Source organism: Pteropus alecto, unplaced genomic scaffold (genome assembly GCF_000325575.1).
Source record: "Pteropus alecto unplaced genomic scaffold, ASM32557v1 scaffold135, whole genome shotgun sequence".
Lineage (NCBI taxonomy): Eukaryota > Metazoa > Chordata > Mammalia > Chiroptera > Pteropodidae > Pteropus > Pteropus alecto.
This window is the reverse complement of record NW_006438076.1, coordinates 191,959-218,396: the sequence shown is the minus strand read 5'-3', so window position 1 is coordinate 218,396 and position 26,438 is coordinate 191,959. Positions and strand designations below refer to the sequence as shown.

Sequence of the window (26,438 nt, the reverse complement as noted above, 5' to 3'; positions counted from 1 at the left end):
TGATTGTCCTTTGGCTTTTCTTATCCAAGGATCAGTCGTGACATGGAGAAATGGAGTGGGTTTGGGCCTGGTGGAATCTCCTGACGTTATGGCTATATTTCTGTCTTAGGAATACCTGATAGGTCCCTAAAACTGATTTTCTTGCTATCCTCCATAGTTCATTTCCCTCTTCCCACAGTTCTTTTCACTCTTTAACTTAACCAGTTCAGGTTCATGGTCATTTCACAAAGGAGGTTACAACCACTTGTGGATTGAAGGAAGTGTAACTTCCATGTTTAGTTTAAGCGATATCTACGGGAATTGACTGCATATTTCCCTAGTGGTAACTTACAAACAACCAGGTATTGATATCATGTCTTGGTACCATGGGGAAATAGTCTGGGCAATGAGAGTTACTGAGACTGCTCTTCCCGAGTCCTGAAGTGTTTATTCCAAAAGGAGCTACAAACTTCGGAGAAATACTAGAAATACTTTATATCCTGAACCTTATTTGCAGTCATAACAATAATAGAAATGGTGACTGTTTTTTTTTTTAAATCTCTAATATGTAATATGCACTGGACTAAGCGCTTTATGATCAGCTTTAGATCATCCCTGAGAGAGAGATATTTTTACCTCTGCTTTACTAATGGGAAGCTGAGATGTTAAGTAATGTTCCCAAAGTCACAGGATATGTAAAGATCTCTTGCAAGCAATAAGAAAAAAGGCAAGTGGAAAAGTGGGCGGTTCATAGAAACAAAGCTCTAGATGGCTAGCAAACATGAAAGGATGTTCTGCCTCACTAGTAGTCAGGAAAACACTAATTAAAATGAGATACCATTTCATACCAGTTAGGCAAAAATTAAAGAATCTGACAATGTCAGTTGATGACAAGGATGTGAAGCAATAGACATTCTCATACACTGATGGTGTGGCTATTGTTTGGTACAGCTACTTTGGAAATCGGTATGGCAACACCCAGTAAAACTGCAAATGCACACATGCCCTACAACTCAGCAGTTCCACTTTTGTGCGTATGTCTTGAGAAATAATTGTTTGTGTGCAAAAGGGCACATATATAAGGATGCTCATTTCTACTTCATTTATGATATTGAAAAATTTAAAAATCTAACTGCTTTTCAGGAGGAAAAAGGACAAATCATAAGTGCTATATTTTTCATTCTGTGAAATTCTATGTGGCGATGAAAATGAATGAACCGAATCTACTTGTATTAATATAGATAAGTTTTAGAAATACAATGCTGAGGAAGAAAAACAAGTCGTTGATCGATACTTAATCATTTATATAATGCTGGAAAATATGCAAACTAATACTATATATTGTTTAGAGAGGCGAGGGCATGGGATTGGGGAAGGCTGTCTACAGATTTTTATTTTCCTGTGTAATTACTTATTAAGGAAGAGAAAAAGCCTAATGTAAATATGGCCAAGCATTAAGATATGACAAAGCTTGGTCATGGGTTATACAGATTTCATTACAGCATTTTTGTACTTCTCTGTGTGTTTGAAATTTTTTATAATATAAATATTGAAAAATAATAATTTGGAAGACCCCACATATCCATGAAACTCTTGATTTTGGGATCTTTGATAGCCCTCTTAATAGCTTTTCTATCCTGAAACAGAAGCTTTACAATACAGAGCTTGTTCTACACAGTCTCACAGTGGGGAAATAAGAACATTTTTTAATTAGACACATGTACAATTCACCCTAAGGCAACCACTGTGGCTTCTGAAATTGGCATTTGGATCTCACTTCTCCTGGTTGGGTGGGGACATTATTTATCTCCTAGATAACTTCTGTTCCCCCCAGTAATGCTTTGGCATATGAGTAAATGGTCTCTGAGCTGGGCACCAGGGCTTGAAGAAATTTCTGGGAAGTATTTTTTTCCCCCAAATATGCATCAATAATCATGCAAGTAAGAGTCATTACATTTTTCCTCCTCTTAATGATGTTTTAAATCATGCTAAATTGCCTTTGATTGCATCTTGCTTTCGTAAGTATTTACTGGTAATATATTACCCTTGGCTTTTGACAGTAGTCCATTGCTAATGAAATTTAACTTAAAAAATTGTCTAGGGACAGCTATGAATACCGAAGGTCTAAAATTTTTAAAATGTAGCTTCTTAGCAGGGAAAAATAATGTCGATATCAGCATATATATGTTGGCTGAGTTCTCTTTATATTCTGTAACCACAATTTGATTTTAAAACTTGGTTTGATGCGTGATATCAGGGATTATTAGGAAGGGATGGGAACTGTCACCATGGTAATCGCATGTTTCGGATAATAAATGGTCGTCCTGTGGTTTGCAGAAGTTAACCTAGACCACGTTACAGTGACACCTGTGGCGGCAGATGGTTTGTTCAGCCTATCTTAACAGCTGAGACATTTTTCTCTTCTCTGCAAAATACATAATTCCAATTTAGAAATATTACTTTAAGACATTTTGACAAAAATGCAGCTATTTGGGAGCTCTGTCTTTCTGTGTCCCTTTCCTGGATGGCAGGGGCAAGCAGCGTCAAGCCCGGTGCATTTTGTCTCATCTAGGTAGATGCGCATGGTGGCTGGGGTCAGTCTAAGGGACTTAAGCTTTCTCTTGCATCGTATACTTGTCAGCCTGAATCCTTTCAGTGAAATCTTATTTCTTTTCTTTTTCTTTTTTTCTTTTTCTTTTTCTTTTTTTATTTTTTTAAGATGAGGCAATCCTTGATTGACTTCACAGATTGCAAGCACCTTGTCAGTTTACAATCCCTTATTTTTTATTTTATTTTTTACACCTATAGCACCTGTCTTCCTAAGTGGTCTCCCATCCAAGTACTAACCAGGCCCGACCCTGCTTAGCTTCTGAGATCAGACGGGACCCGGCTTGTTCGGGGTGGCCTGGCTGTAGACGTCTTATTTCTTATAAAGCGAAGACATTAGCTAGGCTTAGGGCTGTGAATGGAGGAAACCTTATCAAGAAAGACATTCTAAAGAGCTGCTGGGTGGCTGCAAAAAGAAGAGAAAACACAGAAGGCCTGCTCCTGCAACCCAGTGAGGTGTTCGCTGGCGACAATCCTGAGAGATCCACCTTGGATCTTCTCTTTGGAACTACTTGGGAAAAGACAAGTGAGGATTTAGGATATGTATGGTGACTTTTAGCAAGTTTTACTGAGTGGCTGTGAGGGGAATATATTTTAACAAGGTTCCAATCCACGTCCTTCTTTTTCATGACTGAAAATTTTATTGAAATTGTTGATAAATCACCCCAGAGGAGTTTTGGGAGGCTGTTGTTAATTTTGTTATCCCTGGATATCACGGCAACTCATTATTGTTCTTAGCACATAAGACAACTGTGTGTCTAGAGTGGTTGTGTTTTCAATCGGTTTAGAGTACAGTGTAAAGGAACATCCTGTTGGAGTGTGTTTTTATTTGTTTGTTTTAACTGGGTCATTGGTTTTAACTGGCAGTTAGAACAATTAGCTGCATAAACAAAATGTTTTACTTTTTAGGGAACTGAAAAATAGAAATAACAGTAATTATAAATGGTAACTTTGTGTCAGGCACTAGGTGCTTGTCTACATTAGGCATTTAAACTAAATGGAGACCTTGTGTGAAGCAGAATTATTGCTGCTTTCCAGGAGAAGAAAATGAAACTCAGGGAAGTTAACAAATAGCAACAAGGTCACATGCGTAAGTGGCTGAGTTGAGACTGGAACTCAGGTCTGTCTCTTTCAATATAAAGTTCCATACTAGCTATAATTATATGAATGTATGCAAATTAGCACTCAAACCTGTCCCTTTCTGTTGAGACTTCCTATTATAGATAAAGCCAGGTTTTTGATGTGCCTGCTCTATAGGAATTATTTTGAACCTATTTACTCTTTTATACCTATTTATAATCATTTAATGTGTGCCAGTCAGTCTTTCATTTTCTGTGACAATTTGGGTTTCTGAGTGATTCCAGAAGAATTTCAAAAAGCAGTGCAGTCTTTGGAGGAAGTGAGGTAGTCGGGAGATTTTAGACTCGACGTTGTCCAGCTATGTAACATTGAACTAACTCATTGCTTCTGGATATCAGTGTCCTTATCTGTGTGACATTCTCAAGACTCCTTTGGACACAGTGTGCTTCCATGAACTGTGGTTCTCTGAGTAAAGCTTTCCTGGGGTAATCGAGGATAGAATTCTCATTCATTTATTTATTATCATTCATTTATTTATTATTGTAAACCAGAGAAAATATGCTTTACAAATAAGTGCCAGACAAATGCCTTGAAAATTGAGATTTGGAATATTTTTTGTAACATAATTGTTATTAAGTTCACTGGAAAAAAAAAAAGTCTGGCCCTTAATTTGGCATCATTTAAACAAAAGAATAAGAGACTAATTTTTCACATTATATCTAGTTGGGCTGGGGTGCTTCTGGGAATCTCTATTTTTAAAAAGATTTCTCTATAATTATGTTGAACAGTCAAGTTTGGGAATTACTATAGTGTAAATACGGCTTAACCATAGATTGAGGTGGTTTACATGCCATGACTCAAATATATGAAACCATTTAATAGTGGTGACCCCAGTATATGGGTTTTGAGTCAGATGGTTCTGGGTTTGTTTGCATTTTATTGTCTGCGTGACCTTAGGCAAGTCATTTAATCTCTCTGACCCTCAATTTCCTCATCTGTAAAAAGAAGACCATAACAACTACCTAATAGGGTTAGTCATGAAGGTTAAATAAGATAATGTATGTAAAGCTTTGAGCAATTACTGTGTAAGTGCTCAGTAATTGATAGCTTCTATTAAGAATAATTATCTTATAATAATAAGCTCATCTTGGTTGACTGAAGCACAGCCCTTCAGGGAAAGATCACTATTCTTGGTGAAGTAAACTTAAGAAAAATTAAATATCTTTAGAAAACGACTCCACTGGAGCGTTCTTGTGGGTTATGTCATTGCACTGGCTTCCTTTTAAGGCCTCTTGCATCCTGGGTGGTCTGTGAGCTGTTCAAGTTTGAGTCTTCTCGAGTAAGTATATTACACCTCCCCTCCATACCTTTGTGTTTTATAATGAGAGTTCAGAATTTTGTAAATTTGTAAATGAGCGGCATAAACAAGTCAATACTACAGCATCACAAAATGGGTTTTGTTACTTTATTTTTTTACAAGTGGTGCTTAGGATTAATTACCCCTAGGAAGTATTTCATCATGCAGCTGTGCATCTCAAGAACTGTTTTGGAAAAGTGTCAGAATTTCTCAACAAGTTTAATTTCTTTTCTTTGAAGAGTGGAGTTAGGGATAGTCTTTTTTTTTTTTTTTTTTTAAGAGAATATGGTGTGGAAAAAAGTAGCAGTCTGGGGGCTAATTGTCATAGTATATTATTGGGTCTGTGATTTAGAGGGTGTTCCAGATGAAGCCCTTATTTTACAGCTTTGAAGTTGCTCATGGAGTTAGTTTAGGATTGCACTCTAAATGGTAATGATGACCATTGTGTGGAAAGGGCTGCACAGACAAGGGTTCTGCATAGATTTTTTCCTTGACATTATGTTTCCAACTAGTGATTGGTGTCTTAGGAAGTCAAATATCTTCTGATGAAATACTTTAATGGGTGAATCCATTCCATAGTGTGAGAAAAATTTCTTGATGAGTTCTCCTTTTCATGGTGTGAAGGAAGCCCCAGTGAATAGGGTGTTACATCTGCCCAACCATTTATAAGGAAGATTCCTATAAGCAATCTCTACTGACCTCATCCGGGTTCAGTGGTAGGTGGGGGCCAGATGGAAGCAGGTGGGATAGGACATGTGGACGTGTCATCATGGCTGCCGTGGAGTGGTATTAATTTATGTAGGGAGGAATGACTTGGTCCTTCAAGTTTTGTAGAACCATTGTTCAAATAGGATTCAGTTGGAGATATGGATCTTTGGCAGCTTGTCGCGAATACTCTGTCAAACCTATGAATTTCGGGAAGCAAAGTGCATGTGGAGTGAAGTGAGTAAGAATAGGTGAGAGGTGGGAGGTGGGAGGTGAGAAGGAATAGGGAATTGGCAAATGGGGAAAGAAGAGTCAGGGTAAGGAAACAAGCTATTCTGCTGAAGCATGAATCTTTAGATGCTGTTCAGCGTTTGTTATCCCCAGTAGGAAAACAAATTTTAAAATGAGAATGGAATATTTCATTTTGGAAATTGTCCTGTGAGTACATGCTTATTATCAGAGGCGTTCCTCATAACTGACAGCAGCTGATGACTTCTGATTGGGCAATGGCCTGTTCAGCCACACATGTAGCTTAATTATCTTGTATATTAATGGTGCATTAAAGAATTTCATCATCCTGGGTCACAAAAGATCATTATTATTATATTATAATATAGTAATGGTGTTCATGCAGTGCCATGCAGAGAATTGCATGTACTTGATGTAAAGAGGCAGTGTGGGAGCAGAGGTCCAAATGTAAATCTTGACAGAAAACCTCTCTTCTTGGGCCCTCCACTCGTTTCGTGACATTTCAATATCTAAGTTTCTGCTATTGATAAAGCAGACCTACCTTCCCAGTGTGTTGAGGAGGAATGACTGATTAAGTAGTATTAATTTAATGCTTTGAAAAGATAAACAAGTGGTGAGCATATGCTGGCAGTCTCAGAAGAATGACATATCTTATTGTGTTTTCCTAGACTACTAGACCAGAGGTAGGCTAAATTTGGCCTACCATCTCTTTTTCTACTGCCATGAGCTAAGAATGGTTTTTACATATGTAAATGATTGAAAAGAAATCAAAAGAATGATACATCGTGACATGAAAAATATAGGAAATCCAAATAACTGTGTCTATAAAGTTTTATTGGAACACAGCCACGGCCATCTATTTACATGTCGTCTGTGATGGCTTTTGTGCTACAACAGCAGAAGTAAGTAGCTTCAACGAAGACTGTATGGCCCATGAGCCTAAAATACTTACTATCTGGTTCTGTACACAAAAAATTTGACTAGTGGAAGCAGAGTACCTCACTTGTGAAGTAAAGTTATTACTGATTCACAACAGACAATGTCATTCTAGGCCACAAAAATACCTCCTTTGATTCATCACAGACCAGGGTTCTGTTGTCATACTGTGATGTGTGAAAGGCCTGAAAATGGGAGTTTAGTAGGGGATTTTGCAAGAACTCTCTTAAATTGAGATCAGGCTCTTAGCTCTAAGGATTTTCTAAGCTTTTCTAGAAATAACATAAGATTTCTTTGCACCGAGAGAGGGGTCAAAAATATTTACAGTAGAGTAGTTGGGATCCTGTTGAATTTTGGACTCTTTTCTTGCCATTCCAACCCTTATTGGTTTTTCCAGAGGAAAACTAAGGATGACAACTTATGAGAGGCTGGGAGTATCAAAATTACTGATATTTTTCAGTTTAAGGGTTGGGTGGCATTTTATATGCTTCTTATTTGACTTTAATTTGTCACTCATCCTTGGAAATAATAATAATAATAATAATAATAATAATAATAATAATGTAATAAGTAAAGTTATATATATTACCACAGGCCCATTATAGCTGGGTAAAGCACTTATTGTTAGCATACATTCTGCTGTGGAAATGCACATTTATATGTGCCTGTAGGAATTTTCAACAATTCAGGGTCAGGGGCTACAGACCTTTCAAGTAGGTCAAAGTATGAATCTCTAGGTGCCTCAGTCACACTTATTTTCATTTAGGCACTTGAGTTAGGATGAGGCTTCAAGTTTCCAAGGCAGCCTTTGAGCCAATGAAACCCATGGGGAAGTGGGAGATGTGAAATTAATCTGATTTAGCTATAACTTCCTATCCATTGTTGCGTTTATCCAGACATTAGGCTGAGAATCCTTTCGATTTAGCCCTTACAACTAAAATGGACTTGGAGAGGAGTGTGTTCCAGTGGAAAGGAGACTAACTTGAGAGGAAGAAATTACTTACATGTGGTACATACTACAGTGGATTTTCTTACTCCAAATCAAAGATAAAGTTCACGAAATGACAATAACAATAATAAAATAAACATAACAGCAATCACTTATACTTATTATGTACTAGGAATTGCTCTGAATACCTGACATGAGTTAACTTATTTAATTCCTACCTAATAATAATGCTATTGTTTAGTACTAATAATTTCATCTCATGATCATATGAGATACTATTCTTATTTAACAGATTAGGAAACAGAAGTAGAGAGATAAACCTCCTCTTGGGTGGGATAGTACGGAAGAGGAGAGAAGTAAATAACATTCTAGGTTGTATAGAGATCAACTACATTAAGGAATAATCTCTGATTTCTATAGTGCTAATATAAAAAACACCTCAGAAATATGGGTGGAGGAGCAGAAGAGAAATCCAAACTTTGTCACACATAAGGAAGTCTGCTGCCTAATTTGGAGCTTAGACTCTTGAACAATGTCTTAGTTTTATAAGTGTGGTGATGGGTACAGAGTAGATCTTTAGCAATATATTTTTAAAAATTCTAATTTTCTTTTATTAAGATTCATTAGATTTTTCCTTACTTAGTTCTTTATTTCCAGACTATCAAACTACCACTAGGATGATTAGTACATATTTTGTTTTGTTTTTCCCAAAGAACAGTAAAGTTCTTACATAGCTGATGTCCTGGGGAATATATTAGTGTCCAAATTGGCAAAGTGAGTTAATGATAGACATATTTCAATATTTTATCCATTATGTTTCACTGTCTTAGGTACTGTTCCAGGATGAATGTGATTTAAGTAAGTTTTATCTTATTGTTAATATGTTTAAAAATTAAATGTCGAGTAGATAAAAACATTTATAAAATCTGCTTAGGATATAAGAATAACAATACAGTGAACACCTGTGCATCCACCACTCAGTTTAAGAAACAGAACGTTTCTTCTGAGGTTGCCCTGGGCCCCTCCTTGATGCTGTCACCTTCTTTGTCCCATCAGAGGTAACCAGAATGGCAGTTCTGTATTCAGACCCTGCTTTTCCCTGTAGTTTTATCATATGTTTGTATCCATACCTCATATGTTGTTTAGCTTTGCTTGTTTTTGAACTTTATGTAAATGTTATCATACTACATATATTTTTTGTGACTTGTTTTTTTCACAGAGCATTGCATTTCCAAGAATCATCTATGTTATGTGTAGCTGCAGTTCACTCATTTTCATTGCTGTATAGTATCCAGAGTATAAATATACTGCAGTATATTTACCCATTTCATTGATGGACTTTTGAGTTGTTTCCAGTTCTTATTATAGATATTGCTGCTTTGAACATTCTTGTTAACTTCCTTTTTAAAACCAATGATTAGGAGGAGTCATTTATTCGTTTTTCTATGAAAAGAATAGCCTTATAGCTATTATAATATCTACTTCTTACACAGATAAATGTGGTTTTTATTTTGGAAGATATACTGTATGTTAAATGGGTTTATTTTTAATTGCTTTATTGGTGATTTTTTTTTAGAATTGACAATGATTTGTATATTTTCTGAATTGAAGCATTTATTGTAAAAATCACTGCAAAATAAGGCTGCCCAGTTTTATAGTAAAGGCTTTATAAATATTTTAATGACATGAAAAAATTTGAAAATACTAAATAACTTTAATTAGAATGTGAAGTACTTTCCTTCTCTACACATTAAAAAAGCTTTTGTGATCCAGAACGACGAACAAAAAATATTGTATTTTATAAGTAAGATGGTCTTTGCCCCACTCTTGATTATTTGCAGACTTTTAAAAAATTTTTATTTTTAACATTTAAGACTTAAAAAGACAGACCTTAAAAACCTTTTGAAATAATTTATAGAATTGTACAAAGACACAGAGGTTTAGAGTAGGTAAGAATCTATAGTCCCTTTGCTTTTTCGACTGGGAAGAAAACCAAAGCTCTAAGTAAATTACTTAACCAAGATCACAGTGAGGCCTGCTATACCTTTTGTATACCCCTCTAAAATAGCTATATGAATATATAGTCTTATTTCTGAATTGGAAGCCAAAAGCTTCTTTTCATAATAATATTTTTAAAACTGTAATGCATTTAAGAAGTGAAATCATTAATACAATCTGTCAAGACAGTTTGAGGTTTGACTTTGAAAATTGTTTTTCTCCACTGCATCCACTGTGCTGACCCCTGGAGAGATTATATTTAGTTCCTAGAACCTGGTTTCTGACATTAACAGTATTTCCATTGTCTTACAAATCGGCTGCTGCCAACTGGTTGGAAGACAAGCACTAAGCTAGAAGGATCCTGCTGTAGTGTCAACAAAGAAAGGCACAGGCATCTCTCCATAGCTTATCCACACACTGTCTAGGGGCTTTCTCTCTAAGGAAGCGGCAGCTTTGCAAGAAGGATCTTAATGAGGTCATTTGGATTAGACTGGGTTAGTGGACAGTGAGTTCCCGTGCACGCTTAGGGTTGGGTGTGAGGCTTTTAAACGTTCTTGGAATCTCCCCTGGACCTCCGACACACCCCTGCAGTGCCACGTCAAGCCCTCTTCCTCTGTCCTCATCCTGAAATAGCCATGGTTCAGCATGGAAGAAATTTAGTCCCCTAATCCTCAAGAGCTGATGAGCTCTGCATTTGCCAGGGGGTGGGTTTTGACTTTCTTTCCCTTAAGGAGAATCTCGGAAAGCTTAAATTCTGTTTTAAAAATCTAATAGGAGCAACAGGACTTGAGTTGCACCATGTAGATTGGGTTTCCAGCTCTGCCACTAGCTTGGTGACTTTGGACAAGCTGCCGTGCTTTTCTGGTCCTCTTTTTCAGTGTTCCTGGGTTTGCTGTAGAGATTGATAAGTTCAGTCTACTGAATTTTATGTGGACAAAGTATTTCACCTCTGAAATAAATGGAAGAAAACAATAAATATGTATCCTACATGTTTCTTTATGTTTCCACATCAGAAAGCCAGGGGATACATCTGCAAGAAGCCAGAGTAATGGTTGCTAGATTCACAGCATGCCTGGTACTGTGTCACACCAGCTGCCCCTGGCCCCACCAGGCTTAGTCAGTATATTATATTGAAACTTTTTGTTTGACTGTCTCTCCAGTGAGGTCCTGAGCTTCCATCAGGCAAAGATTCTACCTTATTTTCTTTGTGCCTCTAATATCTAACATATTTTTGGCATATAGTAGGTGCTAAAAACACTATGGTTTTGAAACTTATTAAACTCTGAGAATTGTCTTTGCCCAGTTATTTCCTGACAGTGGTTTTCTTACTGTAGGCAATGTATTTTTCTCTAGCTCAACCCGTCCCCACTTTATCCACACTGTCGAAATATCTCCTGTCTATTCCATCCTATTCCGACACCTACAGTTTTCAGATGTTGCTGCTCTTCTCCCCACGCACTATTTTGTTTGTTTAAGAGTTTATAATATGTGGCTTGTTACACTTACCTAATGGATTTTATCCGGAATGGTCTGCTCTAGCATTAGGGTCCTTAAATTTAAAGCCTTATTTATCTATGGTAAAGTGTCTGCTGTTTCTTTAATTGTTTAAGTTCATATTGATTGTATGGCACCATGTGGGATAATGGTTCATTTCAAGTTCATCTACAAGATTAAAGTGTGACCTATTTGGGTTGAAGATAGGAGTTAAACGCAGCTGTTAAACAGTGCATAGCAACTCCTCACAACGGCTTAAACATGAAAAAAGAATTGGAGTAATAGAATATGCTGGAATTTGATGAGGACACTGAGTGCTACGGGACAGGGGGTTTGAACTTGCAGTTGTAGACAATGACTACACCTCCTAAGACCAGAGCCCTTGAATCTTTAGCCCCACAATGCCCCAGAAGAAAGACTGGTTGAATTACCAGCAAGGTTCCAGTATAGCTTATGAAAACTTGTCCTACGACATTCGTTCCTTTCTTAAACTTCTATATAGTAGTGAGTTATAGTCTTGCCACCTTCAGGAACCATAAAGTTGATGATCAGAATAATTCCAAGACCTTTGAAAACTTTCAGAGATGAAAACTGCTAAGAAACTGAGAGAAAAAAGTCACCTAATACACATAATTGGCATTAAATATAATTTCACAAAAGAATCTGGCCTGTTAGTAGATATTGAAAAATGCCCTAAAAATGTTTATAGTGTCTTTTAAGAGTACTGAACCATTGAAAATAAAATTGTTAATGAGCTTGCTAGCCTCTTTTTGTGCACAGGAAATGGAACAGATGGCTGTGATTTATTGATTTTTTTTTTTTGGATTTTATACAAAATCACATTTTAAACAAGTTTATCAAAAATTTACAATGTCTACATTAAAAACCTTAGTGAATTTAAGGCAATCCTTAAATGATGGAGTGACTCACACTAAACTTTCTGGTAAAAACAAAGAAAAGCTAAAAGCTATTTATTGTTTAAAATAGAGTTCATTAATAAAAGAGTTATTGTGCATTTACCCCCAGGTGTTGTGCTAAGACTGAAGATAGTTCCTGCCCTCATTCTTGTGGGAGATGCATATGAGTAAATGTGAAGTCACTAATACAACATCATAGAACAAATTTTGTGTTTCAGGAAGGTTGGTATGCTGAGGGGCACCCAACCCCGACTGGGACTTGGGGTAGCAGTTAGGGAAGGCAGCTGCTAAACTGAGACTGCAGGCTGAACAGGCAGGCTGAACAGGCAGGCTGAGAGGAATGTTCTATAGCTGAGGCAGGATGTTGCAACAATGAGTTCCTTTTCCCAGTCGCTATAATGAACATAATGGAACTTTTTTTTTTTTTCAAGGTTGAAGAGCTCATCATCTTCAGGTAATTAGTTTTATTGCCAGTCCTTATATAGTGACATGTAATAGAATATTAATGACACTATCTGAAATATATCTTTAGAAATTGTGTTTCAAAAGCAAACCTGCCTAAAGTTAACCTAATAATCATGTAGTAGAAAGACAATGCAACTCATTAGAATATATTGTGTGTTTTCGTATCATGACTTATTGTTACATCATAAATCCATCCTCTTTTTTTCTCCCTTTTATCATTGTTGCCTTTGAGGGTCAAGATATTATCTATGCCTCTTGATGAAAGTAAGGCTCTGTGTTTTACCAGGAATGGAGGCTCATTTGATATACTGAGTTTACTTTTAATTTTATAATGAGTCCTTAGAGTGACATGGGTAAGTTGTTTCATTCGTTTTGAACTTTTTCTTCGGAGTAGAGACATCATGCTCATTGGTGAAGTATGTGGAAGTTCTTAAATATCAAATAGGAAACTTGAGAAAATACAAAATATGATTGTGTACATACGAATGTTTGCCTGTTCCAAGCAGATGCTCAATAAATGCTTGCTGAAGTAAATTTAAATGAGAGTTTAACCATTCACAGTTCCTTGTAAAGTATTAGCATCCTAGTTGCAACAGTAGGCTCTCCTGTTGTGTAGTTAGCTTATTATTTGGATGACTGTTCTCATGGGAAGACTATGAGATTGAAATAGAGGGAGAAAGTGGGAGGATAAGTGGTTTTGGAGAGCCAAGAGAACAAGTTCGACTGTAAGCCAGCTGCTGGTTTTCTTGAATCTAGAGAGCTGGTTCTTTGATTAGAACCATAGACCTTTAGAGCCACAGGCTACTAGTGACTGCTCATTTGGTAAGCACCTTCATTTGACAGAGGAGAAATAGAGGTTTAAGTCAGCTCAGAAAACATTCACTGAGCACCTACTCTGCCATGTCCCTTTGGCTGCTACAAAGAGGAATTAGCAAAGGGCTTACTGAGTAGTAAAGGGATACAAACATATTATAAGTCAATTTAAATTCTCCATGGAGAGCACTGTGAAAAGTAAGCATGGAGTCAGTTCTTGGGAACACAAAGGAAGGAATTTAGCTCAGTCTGTGTAGGAAGCAGCAGGAAGAGGCTGAAGAAGGTTTTACAGATGAGAAAATCTGAGCTGAATCTTAAAGGATGACTAAGAATTAGCCACGGGAGTGAGAATCCTGGAGGTGAGGCTGAGGACATTCAGGGAAGAGGGGAAAATATGACCAAGGATAAACTGTCTCGAGACAGCATGGTGTATTTGGGAACTGCGAGCAGGTCAGTGTTAATAGAATCTGAAGTATAAGGAAATGTGCTAAGTGGTGAGCTTGGAAAGGGAGAGGGCCCATTGCCGTGGAGGTTTTATTCTGTAAGCTCTGGAGAATCACTGCATGCATTTAAGCTAGGGAATAACAATTCGATTTGTGTTTGAGGAGAATCATTTTGAAGGCTGTCCAGGACAAAGATGAAGGCAGGAGGACCAGTTAGGAAGCTCTTGCCATCATCCAGACAAAGGTCGATGGACTAGGACAGTGTTAGGAGTGGCCAAGGATGGAGGTGTGGGGCATCCCAACATTTAATGGGTAAGAGAGAATTAGGAGCCTAAGCAAAGCCCCAGTCAGAGAGATAAAAGAAAAATCAGAAAAGAATATCAAGATTTCAAAAGGAATAAGTGATCAGCGGTGTTAAATGTAGCTGAGGGATGCAATTGACTAAAACCTGCAAAGTTGTCCAGAGAAGCACTACTCAGAGTGTGCCCTGTGGGCCAGCAGTACCAGCAGTTATCTGGGAGCTTGTTAGAAATGCAAACTCTGGACCCATATCTCAGAGATATGGCCTGGATGTGGAAATGGTTGTGGATGACCTGGACATATTTTTATTGGAATGTTTGGGACAGAATCAACATCACAGTAAATTTGGGAGTTAATGTGAAATGAGAAAGTGGGAATAATATAGTCTTGCAAGAAATTTGACAAAGATAGTAAAGAGGGAAATTGTTAGAGATGGATAAAGGCCCAGAAAACACATTTTTAGCATGGCAGAGACTTGAGCACCTGTTTTTTGGCTGAAAGAAAAGTAGAAAGATTGAAGTTTATGATAGAGAAGGTGGGTAAAGAAAAAAATAAATATGTAGAAGACATCAATATCCTTACCTAGAAGTGCATGAACAAATGTAAATTATAGTAGTATGGGTTGAAATGAAATGATTGCTTGGCTTTCAGTTCTGGCTCTGTATTTCAAGGTTTCTTTGAGAGGCTTCATTGTGTATGAATAATATCCTACAGCTTTTTAAGGCACAGGTCTGTTTTGAATTCTCAATCCCTCACCAGTAAGGGTAAATTTAGACAAATTATTTAGACACTCTGAGCATTTATTTTCTCTTCTCTAAAAAAAGGCATAATAATACCCACTACACAGGTTTGTAAATGAGAAAGTGTATGTATATAAACTCCTGGATGTCTCATACTAGTACAGTTGACCCTTGTACAATATGGGTTTGAGCTGTGTGGGTCCACTTACATGTGTGTTGTTTTTTTTTTTCTTCAATAAATACCTGTACTGTTTTCAATCTGTGTTAGGAGTCTGTGGATGTGAAGGACCGATTGTAAGCATTACGCCATTTTATACAGAGAACATGAGCATCTGCTGATTTTGGTATCTGAGGGAGTCCTGGAACAGCTAATCTTTTGGAGAGTCAAAAATTATACTCAGATTTTTGACTGCATGGAGGTTTGTGCCCCTAACCTCACATGTTCAAGGGTCAATTGTATAAACATAATCACTGAACAAATGTTTGGATGAGTGATTAAGTGAGTTGATATAAAAATCAGTGCATGATTAGGCAGACCATTTAATATTGGAATGTTGCAATTTCCCTATCTGTGAAAAAGGGCTAATAATAGTGCCCTATCACTTATAGGATCTTATAAAGAGAAAAATGAGCTACTTATGAAACACTTTCATAAAATTTAATGTTTCATGAGTTAAAGGAGACATTTCATTATGTTCGTTAATACTGAGACTTGAGTGGTTAAAGGATTAATTAACTGATTGACTCCTTTTGTAACAGGTTCCTAGTAGATCCTTTAGAGGAGAAATCAATCAATTAATTGATCAGTCAACACCTGCTAATTGAATGTCTTAAGTATGTGAGATAATATTCTAGAAACTGAGGGAGATCTAAAACAAACGAACAATAACAACGAAAACTCATGAGGAGCTTAAAGTCTACCCAAAGATAAGGTGTTCAGGAAGGAAGTGATTCTGGCCAAGTGAGGAACTCGAATAGTACACAGTAAACAAAATTGTTTAGAGGAGGACGATAACATTTGTAAATCACTTCCTTATGCAAATGCATAATATTTAGAGAAATTGGCATATACCATGATGAGTGGTGAGGTGCTAATGGTATCCTTGGAATGAGGTGCTGCAGTCCTTGGATTAAAATGGCTTCACCTGTGTCTCCATTGCTTTACAGAGCTCTGAGCTCCAGTGGCTTTTTCAGCCTCTAGGTTTCTCAGTCAGGAGTTAGCTGTTTGGAATGGTAGTCACTGTCAGTGGTTTACTTTGAAATTGTTTCTTCCTCTCCACTACTTCTTGCCTACACAATCGGCAGTGGAAGAAATAGAAGCAAATATAGCAGGGCAGTGTTGCAAACTTAATTTTTCTCGTGGAAATTGTAGGTAGAGCCCTGCATTGTCTTCTTGGAAGGAGCCATATTTAAAGGCTGTGTGGGTTCTGGATTTACCTCTAGATGCTGTTTCCAGTTCATTCATGAGGCTGCTACTGGCTTCTCAACCTTCAGCCTTCCAATGGCAGTCTTCATTCTTAGACCACTATTTCCCAGCATGCCCTACCGGTAGCCTTTGGCCCCAGTGCTCACTCGGCACGTGTGTTTCCCAGGCCAGTGGTGATTGTGCAAGGTGTATCTCTGCTACTGCACATGACTGCCCATTTTATGTTTCTAATTGACTAGCATTTCCTCCTGTAGATTTCATGTGGAATTGTGGGTGCCTGGATGGGAAAGCAGTAACAGCCCCCACTCCATTTCTTGTTGAGATAGTTCTTGATTGCTTCTAGTGCAACTGGATTTTGGATCAAACAGCAGCTTGTACTTTTCTGAAGACAGAAAAAAGTCAGTAGGAGTAAGGACAACAGCAGAACAAGGTTTAGGATGCCAAACCAGGACCTCACTCTAAGAAATTATTTGATCAAAGCATCCATGAGAGAGAATCTAGTATCTGTTTCACCCCAAAAGTCCCAAAAGGAGAACTACTAAGACCTGTAGCCACACACGCTGCCATTTTTGTTACAGTTTTGACTGCTAGTGTCACATCCTGAAGTAAATACCAGTCAGATTTGCAAGGGCACTGCGGGAGGCCACAGGCTGACATGGTGAACAATGCCCCATTCACAGGTTACAAGGGCAGGTTTGTCTCATGTGCCAACCAAAATGGTGCTGGGAATAGATGTTATTCTATTGTCTTGCTTCAGGTGATTGGAACCAATTAAGAGGGTGACACACAGTAGAAACAGGGAAAGAAAACACAGAGGGTGTCAGGTTTTTCCTCTTGGCTCAAGAGAGAAAGTGGGTGTTTGCCATCTGCTTTCCAAGTCCACTTATAAATTGCTGGATACTTTAGTTTGGCAGTTGACCTTTCCTGGCTTTTCTCCTCCTTGGTTCATAAAACAACAATGATGCTACCTGCTCTATGAGAGTAATGTTGTCTTAATAAGCCTGGTGAGAAATGCTTTCCTCTTTGCAGAGCCTAGCTGTTATTCCATGTCTCTGTCCCAGGAAAGCACAAAGCCTGTCCATTTGGTGTGGACAGGAGGATTCCAACAGGTGCCATTGTAAGCTTGCTGGTGGAGGAGCCATTCAGAGGGCATCAGGCTTGTTTTGATCTTTCCTCAGATGGAAGGCTTTAGTGGAATACCCTCTCAGGCTGGGCAGGGGACTCTTTGATCTCCCATTGCCTAATAGGCAGAACCCTCTTCTCTGTTTCCTCTAAGGACAAAAATAAACAGAGAAGCTGAGTTTGGGAACAGCTGCATAAACAACGCAATTTGGAAGTATGCAAAAAATATGTGGGTTATATATACATTCATACATATATCCTCTTGATCCATGGTTTGCATCCTTGTGACCATCGCTTGATCTGAGACAGATTTCTATCAATGTAGTGAAATCCAGACCCTTAATGCTCCGAGGGGTTTAATGCCTCGAAACATTTGGGCAGAAGTATTTCACCCTGACATGGAGCAATACTGAGACATCCCAACTATAGGATAATAAAGCATCCCTTCTTAATAAGCCAAGAGTAGGCTACTCAAGCCCCAGAGGGTAGATAACTTGAATTGATAGTCTAGTAGAAATGATAGGTTTACACTTAGATGATAGAGTCCGTAAGTCTGAAATCAAATTCATCTTTTTTCCTGTGCCCCTCCCTCCCAAGGAGGTCTTTCTTTTGACCTCTATTTATTTAATGGGATCACTATTTACCTGTTCACAGGCACAAAGCTCTGGAGTACCCTTAATTTGTCTTCTTTACTCCTTACCTCTGATCAGTGTCTTCATTGACACTTAGTTCAAGCCATTATCACCTGGACTAATGTAACAGTTTCCTAATTGACAATATAACTTTACATTTAAAGATGATAAGTAAAAATTGTGTGGTAATACAGTTGAAAGTTCAGACATACCCTTTAGGTTCTTGGGAGAACAGAGATGAAACAATGACTTTCGAAAGACAATGACTTTCAAAAGTGTAGAAACATTTTTACAAATAATATGAGTCTCTAGTTATCTTCCAAGACTTTTCTTCTCTAACCTGTCTTACATGTTTTTTGCTTCATACCTCTGTCACAACGTTCCTTCTGCCTAGAATGCTTGCATTCCGTCCTCTGCCAATCAAAATCCTCTGTTATTTAGAGTGCAGCTCATTGCCTTCTTTTTCCTTCAACATTCCAGGCAGAAGTTTTCACTCCCTCTACTGAATTTCTAGAACCTTTGTATTCTTTATTGCACATTTAATTGAATGCCTTGCTCTATAGGTATCTGTGTATATTACTTATATATCTCTGTACTAGATTATGAATCCCTGGACCTAGGGACTTTAAAATAACATATTTGTTAGCTACAGAATATAGTATAGTGCCTTGCATATGCTAACTTCTAAATAGGTACTTAAAAAATAAATGGATGGTATAAAATCATGATAATCATGCATTCATCTAATAACCTTTGTGCCCATTTTTTTCCCAGCTTTATTTAGGTACCATTGACAAATAAAATTGTAAGGTACTTAAAGTGTACAGTGTATTGATTTGATATATGTATACGTTGTGAAAGGATTCCTCCCCATCAAGTTAATTAACATAACCATCACCTCACATAACTTTACAGTTACTTTTTTTTTTTTAGGGAGAACATATATACCTTTCTTTTGTGTGTGTGTGATACTGTGACAGTCTGTTAACTGAGAGAGATGCTAAGTGACTAACAGGCAGGTAGCATATACATAATGGGTGGGTAGATACACTGGACAAAAGGATGATTCACATCCCAGGTGGGATGGAGGGGGACAGTGCGAGAGTTCATTATGCTACTCAGAACAGCGCACAATTTAAAAGATGAATTGTTTATTTCTGCAGTTTCTCATTTAATATTTTCAGACCATGGTTGATGGCGCATAACTGAAACCATGGATAAGGGAGGACTACTGTATTTATATAGGTTGATTTTAGCCCATTCAAAGCTTTAAAAATCCTCTATTACTGTGTCATGCAACATAATCCTTTTTTGTGACATAAAAGGATTCGATAAGAATACTTTTTCTATTTCTAGATAGATTTTGGATATAGATATTGAAAAAGGAATAATGAAACAAGGACTGAATGAAAAAATGCCCTGGGAGGTAGCTGTTAAACGACACTGGATATGGATGGCGTGCAAAGCCTGTTTCGCCCTGCCTGACCTGGCCCTTGCCTTGCTCTCTAAAGTCATTCACATCCTCTTTTGTTCTTGGAACATGCTAAGGTTTTTCTTTTACATATACTGTTCTACTACCTGGAACACTCTGGTTTTTCTCAACCTTCAGATTTCTTCTAAAAGGTCTCCTCTTTGAAGACTCTATCTGTCTCAACCTTCTCACCCCTCAGACCTCACCCAGATATCCTCCATCACTCAAGCTACTTCTTGCATAGTGCTCATGACAAGTTGTGATTACGTATTTGTTTACTTATTTATTGTATTGTTTATTTTCTCTGTCTATCTCTCCATTGTAAGCACTCTCAGTGGAGAGACCATGTCTATTTTATCTACCACAGGTGCTCAGTAAATATTTAAGTGCTATTAAATCAGAAGGTTTCTATGTAAATACCCACGCAATATGGTTAAACGTGGATGGGCAGTGACCTTTACTGCCCTCGGGCTAATCAGAGGGGGGTCTAATCATTATCCAGAATCCAGAGTGATGGTCACATTACAGACAAGCCTGCGTTATAACAAGCTTCTATCCAAGTACATTCTTGGCCAGTCTTGAAATAGGTCTATAATACAGAAGATTTCACAGTGTTCTGGTTTTGCAATGGTGGCCCTCCATGTTGAGATGGAGTCTGTAAAGAATTGCAGAGAGTGGAGATAAAAGAGAATAAAATGGACATGATGAGGTTATGCTCAGCAAATAGCCCTTTACGTCTTTAGGGAACTGTGTTTATATGGGAAATCTGTAACCGAATTGTGGGCTAGGTGGAATCAGGATAAGAACAGTAAGAATGGGATGAGGATCATATAAGGCAAAGTTCAGAGAAAATGGGTTTATTCACTTAGAAACAGGAACACTGCAGGCTTCATTATGGTCCATAAGCATGTCAATCAGTAAATCAACAAGAGTTTGGTGACTTGCAGTTTGTTCTTGGTGATGAGATACATCTCAACCCTGGCTGCACTACAGAATCACCAGGCCCCACCACAGGCCAGTTAAATCAGAACCTCTTTGGGTGGGGCCTGGGAATTAATATATCTTAAGAGCTCCCACGGTCATTTTACAACTGAGATTGAGACTCATAGGGATTGAGTCTCTGTGGAAGATGATCAGATATAAAACAGGACTCCTTAAACAGGATGCTTGATATAGCTGGAAATGTAATGCTGAAAATGTAAGTGATAATATAAGGTGTGACATAAGTAGTTTATAAAATACATGTACACAGGCTTAGAATAGGGAGATGTTTTTGTGCTTGGGATAGTTAGGGACTATTGACTGAGTGTTAATTATGCACCCCGCCCTGAAATAAGTTCTGAAGGAAGCACAGAGGACAATACATTTCTATTTAAGAGGAAAACCAAATGACAAGCTTGAAAAAAAAAAAGAACAGTTATATACTGCTAAATTATGATTGGAAATTTAAGTGTATTAAGAGTTTGAAAAGGTAGCCTTAGAAATATTTGGAAAAGATTTCTAGTTGCAAGTGAAATTTGAGTTTTGCCTTAAAGAATTGAAAATAATTCATTTAATTTTATAATTTAAAAGGCGACCAGTGAGGACATACTTCTTCCAAGGCATCATGTTAAGAACTTCACACGAATTATCTCATTTAGTTCTCACAGTATACTTATGTATAAGCTAAGGGTTATTATTATCTCTGTTTTGCAGGTGGCAAAACCAAGACTTATCGAGGTTAAAGAAATTTGTGAAAGGTCACACAGGTTATTAAGTAGTGGAGTTAAACGCAAAACCAGGGCTGTGTGGCTCTTGAGCTCGGCTTGTAATCACCATTGATAGGACCAGTGTGAGCAGAGGAGGGAGGCCCAGGAGTGCAAAGTGTATTTCTTATATACACTGAGTAAGTAGCAGGTTAAGCTGAGTAGATACTTAATTGGAAAAGCCTGGTTCAATTTATTAGGGTTTTTGATTGCCAATTCATGGAATTTCACTTTATCTTCTAGACACCTGGGGACTCCTTGATGGTTTTTGAGGTAGGGAGTGCAAGGATGAAAAGTACTTTTTAGGAAGACCATAAAGCTTGAAGATATAGTGACTAGTTAGAAGGATGTCTCAGTGGTCAAGACAGGAAGGCTGAAGGGCCTGAACAAGATTGGTGATAGTGAAACAGAAAAGTATGTGACAGATGTAGGGCACTGTGAAGAATGACTTTTTTATGTCCAGAGATAGCAGGGCATGTAGGAATGAACAGTATATAACTCAGGGGGTATTTTGGTTTGATATTAATTTGAATTTCCTCACATTACAGTAAGGTAAGGAAGTGTTAGAGTTGAGAAAGTATGTTCTTTTAAGAAAAAAGCAAATGGCAATTTTTCTGAAATTGTTTAAGTTCCAAATTAGCTAGCTGTAGTCTTGTAAAGATTCTATGACCTTTAATTCAATTTAGTTCTGGATATTATTTAATTTAGGTCCTGTGACTAAGCTATTTTATACGGCTTATCTAAGCACTTCTGAGATAAAGGAATTACATAAGTGCAATCTTTGATTCTAATGTAGGACTCTTGTAATATTTCTCAGCATGCCATGAACCTTATTTCTCATTCCCCTGCTTTCTTTCTGTAGTGTTAATTACAGCTACCAGCTTGGGTACAGATCTTTCTTTAACAATCTGAGCTCTTTTCTCTCCTGAAGATCTTCTCTAAGTCTTGGGTGGGGAACTTTCACATTCCTTTTCCTAGGCTTCCATAATATTGTGCTGACCCCTGTGCCCTCAAGTCATGTGAGCACTATGTGGAGATGACAGCAGTGGGGAGAAGCAGGGAATGAATCAGAGTCTGCTTGTAACTACTGTGGTTGTTGTCATGTGGTGTCTTAAGAAAGACCCTGTGCCTTGATTACAGGTATCCTAGGTATGTGGAAAAACTTCCTGAGCTAGGTGTGAGAAATTCGATTGCATTATTAGTAATGATTTTCATAATGGCTAAAGAGTTTAGGCCAAAAATAATTAGAGTGAACAATAGAGCTCTCTATGTAGTTTCCAAATAATGAGATACCAATTAAGGAATGGGCTTATTGTTATTTTCGATATTAAGCATTTCAATTGAAAGCATGATTGGTAGGACGATGTTCATTTATACATTTATTTAACTCTGTAATTTTAAATTTGATTCAAAAAGTAAAATAAATTAAAATTATAATTTAAATATATAAATTATAAATTTAAAATATAATTATAAATTTAATAAAAATTTAAATATAAGTATATTTTCAATTTACTATTAAATCTTTTATTTTAATTTAAAAATTAGATGATTTCACCCTCCCTGCACCATTATAAACCTTCTAGCAAGAATGGTTTTGGTGCTTCTTAAGTTTCTCGGTTCATTCCCTATGATAGGCCCCATAATCAGGCTCTTAATGGTGTTAATGATGATAATGACAAGTTTTAAGTGTGCTAGTATTGCCTAATAAGGCAGACTGTGATTTTCCCTGACTTCATTGTGTGGGGCCAAGCTGGTCAAGGCCCTTTTCCCCTTTTAGACTCAGCAGCATCAGGAGAAGCCTTTCACCTTCTCTTTTTTTTTTAAAGCAAATTCTACAGGATGCCATGGGAAATACTCTCTTAGAACTATTCCAGGCAGCAAGGTTTCCTTCCTACAGTTGTCCAGAGATTTCAAATAAGCAATATTGGTTGCTCTGTTGATTCCATTTGTTATAACTTGTATATTAAATGCATCTCCCAGAACCTTCAGCATCTCTTCCTTCTCCTCAAGAAAGACCAGATGCTTACAAACCATTTTCCAGATCATAGAACACTGGGTCCAGAAACCTTTTGGCTTCTTCTTATAACTGGTTCAATCATAAGCTGAAAAATGAACATAGCCTTCATCGCACAAGATATGTTTATACAAAACATTTATCAAGACTTGGTTTAATAAATTCCTCTTCCCTTACCCCAACTTTCCTTTGTACCCCTGCTTCTGAAGATGCCAACATGCCATTTTAAGTCTTACCTGAGGCCATAGATGACCCTAGATGTTTTTAAAGTAAATGGACAGCTTAAGTCCCACTAATTTCCCTGAATCTTTCAATGATATTGTTTCTTAAGTCTACTTATTATGGGGGCTGACATCACCTGGGGCTTTTAGCTCCCATTTTAGGCTTCTCAGAGTCCACACCCAGGAATAGCCATCCAGTTTCAGAGACGAGGACTTTCTTAGCACTTCCTGCCTCTTTTTTTTTTTTTTTATCTTTATCTTTTGTAGGTTGCATTTGATGGGCTGGCTGTTCCCCCTGTGGGCACTTGAAATGCAGGGCCTTCCATTTGGTCTGCAAGGTGGGTTCAGGGCCAGGAGCTGGTGTGATGGATTAGACCAAATGTGCTTTTTAAATCTTCACACTGTGATTCTGTGGGGTTCTGCCACTTCATCTGTATTTGGGAATCATGCCCGTGTCTGTGTCCTAGATTGTTTACCCAGCCTTGACAGATGGGTGCTGCTCAGTGGTTGTTGTGGAGAGAGTAGGGTGTGGATAGAAACGGAGGTGGGAATGTTGGTTAAGAAAGATGAGCAAATGTTAGTGTGTCAAGAAGTAGGAGGAATGGTGCTGGGGATGGAGGAGCATGGTGAGATGGTCTCCTCTTATAGAAACTTTTTCAGAAATTACTCGGGAAAAATAAGTTGTTTGTGTTTCTGATTGATCATCTTTGGCTATAATGCCCAAAGAATTTTGAAACTAAGAATTTTGTAGACCCTTGCTAGTAAACAATAAGAAATGATAGAGTCTATTAATTATACTTGGAGTTGATATGTTGAGGCTGATTATTTCCTCCTAGAACTCTGATCATGTAGAAGCCCTAATCAGTAATGAGTGAATTAACAAGTTGTCACCATTAGTTTATATTTAATTACACTACCTTAGAAAAGTGACAATCTGAACCTGACTCTAATAACTTCATTATAGGCCTAAAAATATAAAAAAAAAAAACAACTGTAGTTCTTACTCTCCTGTGTGAATGGATGGTTTCCACTGAGATTTTGGTATGGTACAATTTGGCTGCTGCTTGAGGCTAGTTTTGGAGGCTTTTGGAGTGTCTTAGGCATATATTTATCCAATGTCTTTATCTGTACTTTAGAAGACATTAGAACAGTCCTGCTTTCTGCTCGTCCTTTGCTGACTTGTGAGGTAATAATGTGGACACAGCTGGATCAGAGAGAGACACTGCTGTGCCCTGACTCACTCTTAGCTCCGTTCCCCAGGATGAGGAAGATACTTCCCCTGGAACAGCCCCATCTCACCCTCTCACACATGTAACAACAGGGAAGGCAGATCTGGCCTGAAGGGACGTAATGGACAGCGGGATGGAGAGCCTGCAAGGTTGAGCCACAAGAAGGAATCTGTGGCCCGATTGAAAGAGCCAGTGCTTATAGAGCTAAGTGTATGTTTCAGCTCTTCTCTTTTGGGGCCTAAAAAGTTGATCTTGTCAAATATCCTCTTTTCTGTGCTGAGCCCAATTTGCAGAGATGAATACACATTGCAGTTGTCAGAGGAATGTGGGCCTATGACAGAATTACAATGAGTCTCTGCTGGTAGGTACACTTGGAATTGGGTTCTGTAATAATGATGGCAAGAAGAGAGATGCTCTGGGAAGGACTGTGCTAGTCCAGAGGGCCCCTGTCAGATATTAATACCACCTACATTTATCTTGCCCTTTTTAGTTTATAATAGTATATATAAAGTGGAATATGTCGATTAGCACATGGACATTTTCATCATTTTCCATTTTCTGATTAAATTTCAAAACCTTGTTCTGATATCCATCTTATTAAGTAGGCAGAAGAGATTCTAAATTTTTAAAATACATATTTATTTAAAAAATCCGTACTTTGAAGTAATCTTGGTAATATTCTACACTGCAATTTATTGACTTTATTTTTTATTTTCTGTTGATAGAATGACAATTTTTGTGCTTATAATCCTGAGCTCAGAATCTCCTAATGGAAAGGAATATTTGTTTGTTTCACATTTACTTTTCTACAGCATTTGCTAACTTGTTTACTAGCTAGGGAAATAAAGTTGACTAATTAAGGGAAACCTAAAGCAAAATTGGTATATATTTCTAGGAATAATGGCTACAAGTTTTATAAAAATTCCTCTCTACTTCTCACATGGCCAATGGGGGAATGGCTTATGGAAACTGAGAAAATACCTGGGCATCTGGCTACAAATCCGAGTTTTTGCCCAGGTGTGTAGCTTGTTGGCTCAGTTCTATGGTCTTGGTAATACAGTCATTATTTCTGTGTTAGATGGATTTCAGAATGTCATATGTTGTTTCAACCTAAGCCGTTCCCCAGGAAACACACTAATTGCCATTTTTTCTTGCCTCGACTAAAACCATGGTGTGCCATCTTTCTTCCAGGCAGAGCAGAACCTCTCCAAATAGCACCTCCTTCATCTTTCAGAAAGCCATGACCTTCACTGGTTTTTCTGTATGTGGAACTATATATAATTTTTTTTGGTGTCTATATTTCTGTAGATTTACATTTTCTACATTGAAACACTATTTCGAATTGGGAAATATTAATGTGACTTAAGAAGAAGCAAATACATATCCTTTACCTGCCTTTTTCTTTTGGGAATTGAGTGCTTTGTCATGAATATCATGGGAGCTTTGAGGTAAGTATTAACTCTTCTTATGCAATATGAGCCAATACCAGTGTATAAGTCATCAGCACACCCTGGCAGAAGCAGAGGGTTCTAATGAGATATGA

General features: G+C 37.7%; 1 protein-coding gene and 1 pseudogene across 1 annotated transcript in view; one reads left to right on the top strand and one right to left on the bottom strand.

The window, feature by feature from the left end:
• The window catches only part of BARX2 (BARX homeobox 2), a 60,822-nt gene that overhangs the window by 7,203 nt on the left and 27,181 nt on the right, over positions 1-26,438 (top strand). The gene's annotated exons all lie outside the window — the stretch shown is intronic.
• On the bottom strand, positions 2,779-2,896 carry LOC112482534 (annotated as a pseudogene).